The sequence below is a fragment of the Montipora capricornis genome, chromosome 12, assembly GCF_036669925.1.
Source record: "Montipora capricornis isolate CH-2021 chromosome 12, ASM3666992v2, whole genome shotgun sequence".
NCBI lineage: Eukaryota > Metazoa > Cnidaria > Anthozoa > Scleractinia > Acroporidae > Montipora > Montipora capricornis.
This window is the reverse complement of record NC_090894.1, coordinates 41,410,945-41,420,944: the sequence shown is the minus strand read 5'-3', so window position 1 is coordinate 41,420,944 and position 10,000 is coordinate 41,410,945. Positions and strand designations below refer to the sequence as shown.

The 10,000-nt window shown below is 40.6% G+C and overlaps 1 protein-coding gene across 1 annotated transcript in view; it reads right to left on the bottom strand.

Moving 5' to 3' along the window:
* Positions 1-9,966, bottom strand: part of LOC138027788 (uncharacterized) — an 18,767-nt gene extending 8,801 nt beyond the window's left edge. Inside the window, exon 1 of the mRNA XM_068875403.1 lies at positions 9,912-9,966. The gene's annotated coding sequence lies outside the window, so the exon portion shown is untranslated. The remainder of the gene's footprint in view (positions 1-9,911) is intronic.
* Between the last annotated feature and the right edge of the window lie 34 nt (positions 9,967-10,000).

Sequence of the window (10,000 nt, the reverse complement as noted above, 5' to 3'; positions counted from 1 at the left end):
TGCAACAAAAGTAACATTTCCGAGCATTTTTGTGCAATTTTGCGTTGTACGGGCCAGCAGCGTCGTTAAATAAATTTGTACAAAATAAGTTTGAGTAAATATCACTGATATACCACTACTCTGATCTTTTTTCTGGGAAACAAAACTCGCACTCTTTCCCTTGGGGCCAGTCATTAAGTGCTTATTAATGACTCGTGATTAAAATTCGTCAACTATGTTTAATATATGTTATAAAGCAGTTGCAGAATAATAGAAAAAAAGTTGTGCTGTCTATTGCAACTTTCTGGGCACTCGACTTCAAGGGCATTAGGCCCGTTTTAAACGTCGCATTTTACATGTGCCGAATCTAAATGAGCGAAAACAATACAGCGAAAAATGCAAATGAGCGAAAGCAATAGATTTTTTCATTTGCATTAGATTCGGCACATGTAAAATGCGACGTTTAAGACGGGCCTTAGAAAGCTACCACATAGTAGAGTAATATGGTAACCTTTAAAATTTCCTCGGGGTGGGGGTATTTGATCACCTCTACTGAAATGGACCTATGATGGGGCATTGAAACGGTATTTTGGTTCGGGGAGGGGGGGATTTGAACAATAATTTTCCAAAAAAGTCGAATGCCCGGGGGGGAGGGGGGAGGAGATGTTAAAGCTTACATTTGACCGAGACATCATGATAAATTTCGAGCATGGCATAGAACGTAAGAGTTACAGTTATTCTATCACCTTGAAACAGTCAATGCAAATATCAAGTTCCTTTTAATTACAATAATTGTTTTAACACTGAAATGATATATGAAATGAATCGTATACCGGTATATATGGTTCATTTCATATTTTATTTCATCCTTGATTCATTCATCATGCGAACATTAGAACCCACAGATGACCATCTCCCAACGTCAGTGGCTTCATAGCTCAGTTGGTTAGAACGTCGCACCGGTATCGTGCGGTCAAGGGTTCAAAACCCGTTGAAGTCTTAAAATTTTCAGGCTTGTCTACGCAATTGCTAGATTTGCGAGGATCATAGCTTCACTTAGTAATTGTTTTGGTAAAATATTTCTTTTCCTATCGTGACCCACTGACTCACTACCGTAGAGGTACGCTTCTTCAAGCCATCAGGTGTGCTTAGATTTAATCTGTGTTCATCTACGAACATCAAGAACCTCTTGGGCGTAAACGTATGAGAAAAGGTGAAATAGATAAGAAAGCAATAGATCAAAGTTAAAAGAGGGGACTGGTTTCAGTTGAAGCTCGGCAAACATCAAAGGAGCAAACAAAGATGCCAAGATTTAGGTTAGAAAGTCCACGACCGTGCAAAATCTTTTGTTTTGCGCTCATACACTATGCATGAATTACGTAACCAACACGATTCTATTGGTTAGTTCCTCAGTACGGAGTAAACAACCATTAGGGAGCTTAAGCAAATCACTACGGCTTACGGTTACCGTGCCTGAAAAGGTCTGGGGAGAGTACGGCGCGGTGGTCTGCTAAATTTTAAGTTTAGCAAAGCAAAATACAAGGAAACATGAGCTAAGGAGTTTAAAATCTTTTTCATTTAGTTTCTCACAGCCAAATGGCTTCGCTCAAAGGACGATGGCCGTTGTTCGCCTTGCTAGGACGAACAGATTATTTCTAAGCTATACACAATAACAACAATTTGATGGATGAAATATATCATTTCAGAGACAAATATCTCAAAGAATATCGAGTGAAAAACACAAATATATCAATACTCAAAGAAGCAAAATAGCATCGTATAGTATCCAGGTATATAAAACATCTTCTCTAAATCCTCAAAGCAAACTTAACCGAAGAAAAACAACCTCGTGCTGAACACGAATATTTCACTTGACTCCCTTCGCAATTCCAACACTTTTGCCAAAGCTTATCGTAAGTTCACGATACGGATTTACAAGCTTATGAGAGGCAACCTTGACACAATCCTTGACTTAAATTGACTTTAAAGGATATAGTATCCAATGGAATTCTTAAAACGCCGGGATGTCCGTTGAAAGGGCCAGAGAAGCGAAATAAACTCGACGTAGTAGCCGCTACGGCAAAACATCCCGACTCACGTAGTCAGATTTCACACTAGGGAGTTTAAGGACGTTCGCGCGAAATTTTTCTAACATTGATTTTTTTCTGAAACTTTTACCACTGTAAGATGATGAGTTAGTTATGTCAGAAATGTAAAAAAAATGGGGGGTCACCGACTTCGTTTTGGAGAGAACATGCCCGGAAAAACACCCAAAATGTGACAAAATCGGGGCTTCGTTAGCGAATAAGGCCAGTGTCTGTAAACCCAAATATATTGCCATTAAATCTTTGAAGTGAAATCTTCTCTGCCAAATATTGTTTAAGTGGACTTATTAAGTGAATTTAGTCAACTGGTGAGGTTCCTTAAAGATCAAGTTTGCATTTAGCGACCACAGTTTCACGCGCCTTGCCGCCGCAAGATGGCAGGATTTGATGTCCCCTGAGCAGAAATCTTGAAAGTTTTTTAACTTCCCACATTGACTTTTTGTTCATTTTTGGACAACGTGGAGATAATTGTAAATAAAATCCGTTTCTGGAAAGAAAAATTGGGGTCACCGAACGTCCAAGACCGTTAAATCCAGGCAAAGCCATAGCAATGGCCTTTTGCCCTACCATTTCTCATTAAATTACTTAGCGCGCGCGCTCGTGTATGACGTGGCGTGTGCATTTGCGTGCGCAGTTAGGATGCGCAGAAACAATTGGCGCGAACGTCCTTAAGCAAATCACTACGGATGGTGCTACTACGGCTGCCGTGATTGAAAAGGTCTGGGGAGACTACGTCTCGGCCTCGGCGGTCTGCTAAATTTTAAGTTTAGCAAAGCAAAATACAAGAAAACATGGGCTAAAGGTGTTTAAAATCTCTTTTATTTAGTTTCTTACCTTCAAATGGCTTCGCTGAAAGGACGACGGCCGTTGTTCGCCATGCTAGGACGAACAGAATATTTCTGAGCAAAAGCAAATACTATACACCTTATACAATAACAACAATTTGATGGATGAAATATACAATTTCAGAGAAAAATATCTCAAAGAATATCGAGTGAAAAAGACACATGTATCTATACTCAAACAAGCAAAATAGCATCGTATAGTATCCAGATATAGAACATCTTCACTAAATCCTCAAAGCAAACTTAACCGAAGAAAAACAACCACGTGCTGAACTCACTTCCAACACCTTTGCCAAAACTTATCGTAAGTTCATAATACGGATTTACAAGCTTATGAGAGGTAACCTTGACACAATCCTTGACTTAAATTGACTTTAAAGGATATAGTATCCAATGGAATTCTTAAAACGCCGAGATGTCCGTTGAAAAGGGCCAGAGAAGCGAAATAAACCCGACGTAGTAGCCACTACGGCAAAACATCGCGACTCACGTAGTCAGATTTCACACTACGGCTGGATGCAACCGACGTACATGCGTAGTGTTTCATTTGGGAGAAATTTACTTCCGGCAGCCGTATTAGCGCCAGCCGTAGCGATTTGCTTTAAAGTCCCTACTACGGCTCTACTACGGCTGGATGCAACCGACGTACATGCGCAGTGTCTCATTTTGGGGGAAATTTACTTCCGGCAGCCGTATTAGCGCCAGCCGTAGCGATTTGCTTAAAGTCCCTAATGTTTCGTGCACGGTCAAGGCCAAAAAAGAGAACAAAAACCTACAACAAAGAAAGTTGTCGGGTTTCATAACCATTCCTCTCTATTAACTATGAGTAGATTGAAGGCCCAAGGGGACAAGGAAGAGCAGTTGAAAGAAATGCAAAATCGGTCTGGTTTGAAGTCTCATTTTTATTTATGTTCCTGGCCTCCTCACCACCCAAACCCCCCCCCCCCCCCCCCCTCGATTCATGTATTTTGATGATTTGATGTATTACGTATTGTCAAGATTTTAAACTCTTACCGCCGTGTACTAACCTCAGCCTGTGACCTACAGATGAGGTAGTCCCGTTAGTCTTCATGATCCTAGATCAAAGTTACGCACCACATGGCCTCGGTTGTTCAAAAGGTGAATAACGCTATCCACCAGATGAATCATTATCCAGCCGATAAACACTAGCAAAACCAAGTGAGTTATCCGGTGGATAGCGCTATCCACCCTTGGAACAACTGAGGCCAGTATGTTGCGTGTGAACACCACCTTGTAAATTGATTTCTCAGTGAATACTTATCTTTTTCCTTCTTTAGCTTTGAAAAGAATCAAGCAAGAGGATGCTCAAATGCATGCTAAACTCTTGACATAACTAGCGCGGGCGTAAAGTTCACTTTTTTCGGGGGCGTTTTGTCAACGGATCAATTGACTGTTTTTATACTTGTGCTAAACTGTGGTAATCGAAGTTTGAGGACTACTGAAGCTACTGGATATCCTGGATATCGTCACAGAAGTAGGTGACCAATGATATGAGAAACTGAATTAGGCGCTTTAGTCCATATTTCGTTGTACTTTACACAAGCTGAAATTTTGTGATATTTTCCTTTGTAGATTGAATAAAAAGATATTAAGAGAATTATACGATTTGCGTAATCCAGTGCATTAGTAACCATTTTTCCCCAGATCAGTGTCTCCCAGATTTCTAAACTAATCATCTTTAATGGAGCAAAGATGCTTATCAAAATAAAATGTGATTGTGTGAGTACATGTACAAATTAAAAAAGGAACAGCTCACTTCCGGTTGCAGTCCGTGTCTGCTCCCTAGTTAATTTGCTCAGTGTCGTGATGATGTGTACGTTCATCATACCCCATCATACAATCAGGAGCTCACGTACAAAACTATTGCAAAACGATCTGAGAAAATCATTTGCAAAGAGCCAAAATATTGTTTTGAAACTCGTTGACTTGTGCATCAGATCGCACGTAGTCCTTCATTTAGGAGAAAATTTTTGAGAGAAGTGGGTTGAAACGGTCTTTACCGGTTCTTGCACCAGTGTAGATGCTGTGAATGAACAATCGAAATGAATTGCGCAATTCACGGTCGTCAGGGACAAACTATTTTTTTAGGTCATAGCTCATGTGACTGTTGGCACTTGCACGAACTTATTTCGAATCTAGTTTTTGAGGCGGTGTCACCGTCAATGTTAATTATTTTGTGCCAATGAGGCAGCATGCGCTAGATTTACGTCGAAGAGCTCTTCCTCCGACTTTAAAAACGGCTAAACAAGGGGAGAAAACGAAATGGGTGGAATCGTGGGACCACACATGAGGTTTTAGTGGGGCGTGCTAAGTGCGGTTATCATGTCACGTACCGTATATGGTTTTTACCATCACCACACACAGACTGTAAAAACGCAGCCCTGAACTTGTACGTTTGCGAGGGCTCGCTAGATCGACTTGATGCAGATGACACAAGTCCATATGTACCGTGCGTTACAATAACTACCCAGGAAACGGACCATTTCGTCCGAAAAAAAATCAAGTGAATGTTGTGTTGATTTTTCATTGGGTCACGGCTGTCAAGGGCTAAAACTATGCCGACGTGCTGTTTTATTTTGTCTCTTTCGGAGTTTACTGAGTTTCAGTGATTCAAACCGTTAAAAACAGAGAAGAGAAACGAATACGTAATAGCTGGAGAAAAACAACAGCTTCCGGCTTTTTAGCTCCCCAGTAGGCCAATCTGTAAGATGGCATGAGGAGATCGTCATAGTGATTCAAAGTTTTGTCAGTTGCACAACAATTGGGCTACTGACACTTTCCATAAATTTCACTATTGGCCTTCATAAACTCAAAATTTGCTCGCCTTTGGGATATATTTGCATTTTATAAAAATTTCAGCCTTCTTATTACGTTTTTTTCCCGCTTAGCTAGTCTCCAAATGTCGGGTTAACAATATGAGCTCACGTGCAAGGTGTTTTGACAAAGAGGAACTTTAATCATCGCTGCTAAAATTACGTCGCGTGTTATAGAGGAAGCTCTCTGAGATTTAAAATAGCAACAACGTTTTTTATAAACAACTCTGCAAGAATTGAGTATTTCAAGTGGTCATTTTAAGAGCTTCTGTTAAGATCATGCCTCATGGCATTAACTTTTCATTCCAAAAATGGTGTCGCGGTCCTCTGCAGTGGGGCATTAGTGTTTTGGATATTGTCAAATTTTAGCCAAATTATGGTTTTAAAAAAATTGGGAAAATACACCATCTTCAGGTCTAAAATTAATATTCTCTCTACAAACTTCAAAGGGAGAGTATAAATTTGCTATTTTAGCTGAATAATGCTCACAAGTATAGAGAAGGCCCTATTTTAGTGGAAATAGCCACTTTGGAAAAATACAAAATTGTTTGGAAGGCGTCTGAGGAAGTTGTTCCAATTTCATACGAAACGTCGTAACCTGCGATGAGGCTCTACTTTAGCTTCACGTGGTACCTACTGTGGAGTTGGCGAGCGACCACATAAGCCGAGAACATATGCGCGAAGATAGAAATGGGCCTGATCGCAGGTTAGGAAACGGCACGTAAACAGTTTCCATGCAAGGCGTTCGCTGAAGTGTATGCGCTGATAGTGGAGTCAAAACACAAAAAGACGCAATATCCTGGATTGAAAATAATAATTCATGTTATTACTTTCTTACTTAAGAGGCTCGTTGAGGTTGTCTTGGTCTAGTAAAAGAACTCTTAAAACCATTTTAAAACAAAAAATAAAATTGCGGATAATCTGCGATCAGGTGTTCTTTTCTTTTGAGTACTTTTCGCGCCCTCTCAAAAGAAAAGAAAGCCTGATCGCTGGTTACGGAGTGCAGCTTCTTCCTACTACAGCGGGACTTTCTGTCTTGTCAGCTTGTTCGCACTGATGACAAGGATAACATTGAAGTTTATCGACAAAGAGCCTAAGCAAATAAGTATGGAAAAGGATTACTTTTTGAAAAGGAAAGAACAGGTTAAATTTCCGAGAAGAGTGGCCAAAAATTCACTATGGATCATCTTGGTAATATTAGAATAGCATTTTTGTTTTAGTGTTCTATTTCCGCTGGAGTCTTTGAATTTCTTTTCAAATTCAAATTTATAGTTTGCTGATTCAATATTGGTCCAATTGTGTAACTTTCTCTTATTATCGTCATTCGTCCTCAGCTGGTTCCCTGCTGTCTCCATTAGTCTAATTATGGTTACTTTTTTACAGACGGTCGGCCTCACTTTTAATCTACATTTTAACTCTTGTAGTGACCCGCTTTTCTGTTCGGCCGTGATTGTTGTTCAGTGTTGTTTCCAAGATCTAAGTCAGATAAACAAAGAACACAAAACCGAAATGACCACAGCTGTCAATGAGCTGTGCAGTTTTGGTAGGAAAAGATTTAAAAGCTCATCGACAGTGATGAACGTTTTTGCCCTGAACTTATGATAAGTTCCGTCGAATTGATATGAAAATAATTGATATATACATAATTGTTAATTAGGCCATGGTTTCGACTTGGGTAAGGGATTAATGCAATTAATCTGAGCCTAAGAATTAAGTTTTTCATTTATTGCAGGAAGGTTTCGGTGGGTAGACACGAGGGGTCATGTTGCAGCGACAAAAAACTTGTGCATTGCGCACTGAGACGACATGTAGCAAGGAGAAAGTCACAACATGTGCACACACATGAAAATATTGCGGGTAAATGCCCCAGGGATATGTTGTAGCAACATGTCCCCTCGTGTGAACGGATACTTTTTATCAGTAATTGTGCAACACCAGTTTGGGGGTGATTTTGTCCCCGCGAAGCGTGTCAACAAGTTGAACTTCATGGGACACGTTGCTGCAACATATCGCTGCAACATATCCCTGAAAAATTCACGGAACATTTTCATGTTTGTGCAAATGTTGTGATTTTGTCCCTGCTACATGTCCCCGTTACAAGACCTTAATGCATGTCGCCTCAGTGCGTACTACACACCTTTTTGTAGCGGCAACATGTCGCTGCAACATGTCTCTGCAACATGACCCCTCGAAGGTTCACTTATTTGGAAAGTTAAGCGTTCTCGCCAGAGATACCCAAGCTAACGATGTAATTTGAGCATCACGATCAGTTAAAATTATAAGCGTTTGTATGAGAATTTGAGATAAAGAACATGAATCGAACATAATTGCCTTACCTTGTCTTCTCGATACCTTGTCAGTGTTTTTGTGGCGTACTTTGGCCATTTCAGCGCTATTCCAGAGGGTTGTAGGTTCGCTGTTTTCTCTCTCTATGGGAACTAGAGCAACGGTAGAACTAAAACTCCCTAGAATCGCGCTGAAACGGCCAGAAATGCTAAGAACATACCATAAATAAGACAAGGAGGCAAGGTAAGAAATTCTGTTGTATTTTTATTTCTATTTAAATGCCCTAAATAACGATCGCTAAATTCCCCATACAAACCCTCATAAACATGCACCGATGAAAGTGTTTTAGTAGCCTGCTTTTCACATGTTACAGAACCACCAATCTTAAACTTTGCATTTATCATTTTAGTTATATATATGTCACGGTTATCGGCGTTTCAGTGTTTCAATCAATGCCAGATAGACTGGCAAGTGTTATGAATTTTTTTGGCGAATAATTGTCGCTTGTTTTTAAACTGCCATTATTTGATTTGATGTGCGCTGTCCCTACAATTTATAGAATCTCCTGAGCTTCGAGCGAATGTCTTCCCTCAGAGCGAAGGGCTAACCGTTTTTCAGTCCCCCCACGATGGTCAATAAACTATTTCCTTTGCACTAACTCCCTCCTTTGATATATATCTACTTCCAAAAGCTCCTGTTGAAACAACCACTGATGCTGCTCGACAGTTCCTTTGAATAACTTGACAAACTTTCCTTTTTAGGCTACACAAGCCTGAGACTTATTGAAGTGTAGTTATTATAAGGTGCACGTTTACTTGACCCCCCTAAACCCGAAATATTGTTTGTTAGCAGAATGTTTTGATGTTTATGAACCATTTGCCAAACACAACATTCAACGATGTTGAGAGCGTTTAGCCGGATATGACTAAATGCCGGATGACGGCACCTCAGTAATTAGCTTTGTTATGCAATCATTTATGAAAGTCAAATAGACTATTGGTCGACTGATAAATATTGTTGAATCAATTTTGACTGATCACGATCTTCTCTGATCCAACGCTGTTCAAGACTAATCGTCCACGGTTTTTGTTCATTATGCAACTATGTTGAACTAACTGATAGCGTACCGGTGGCTCAGTCACGGGTTGAGCACCGGGGTGCCATGCGGGAGTTCGTCAGTTCGATTCCGGCCGGTCCAATACTCTCAGGGTCTTAAAATAACTGAGAAGAAAGTGCTTCCTTTGAAATACACCCGCACTGGTTCGACTTTCAAGGACTATTAACACAGTAGGCTCCGTCTCACAACCTTTCCTCAAAAAAACAATAAAGAACAGTGTGGGACGTTAAAGAAACGGTGAAGAGTAGCAGAGGGGGTGGGGGAGACTCCGGGTATTGTGGTTTGTTCCCCTTTCATACACATGCGTGGGTCGGGTGGGTGGGTGAGATTAAATGTGGACTGAGACTAGAAGCGCCTTTTCATCCTACGTCCTATCTCACCCTGGAGAAATAACTGTAAACCGGCCATGCCTGAGAGCGACACTTTGTGATATGTGCCGTATGCAATTCCTAAACCACAAATGGCTCTACTTAAGCGACAACAGATCTTCGCAGCTTGCGAGCAATTAACTTGAGCAGTTTCGCGGCAAAGGAAGCCTTACAAAGTTCAGGAACCTAAATTTTACGACGTCAGTGTTGTAACGCAGATCGTCGATCTCCAGTTCACTGTCGTGCCAAGTGCTACAACACCCGCAGAGTTCATTTTACCAGTTTTTCAGCTGCATTTTTAACTTCTCGTAAATTTCACGCATGCATCGGTTTTACTGTGTGCTACAGACCCTAAAGGCTGAAATGAACTGCCCTACCTGATTTCCAGTTTTTACTTTTTCCTCCTCACCCACTTCTAACAAGAACGTAGTTGAGGGGTTTCCATTTTAGGACATTACTAGTGTTT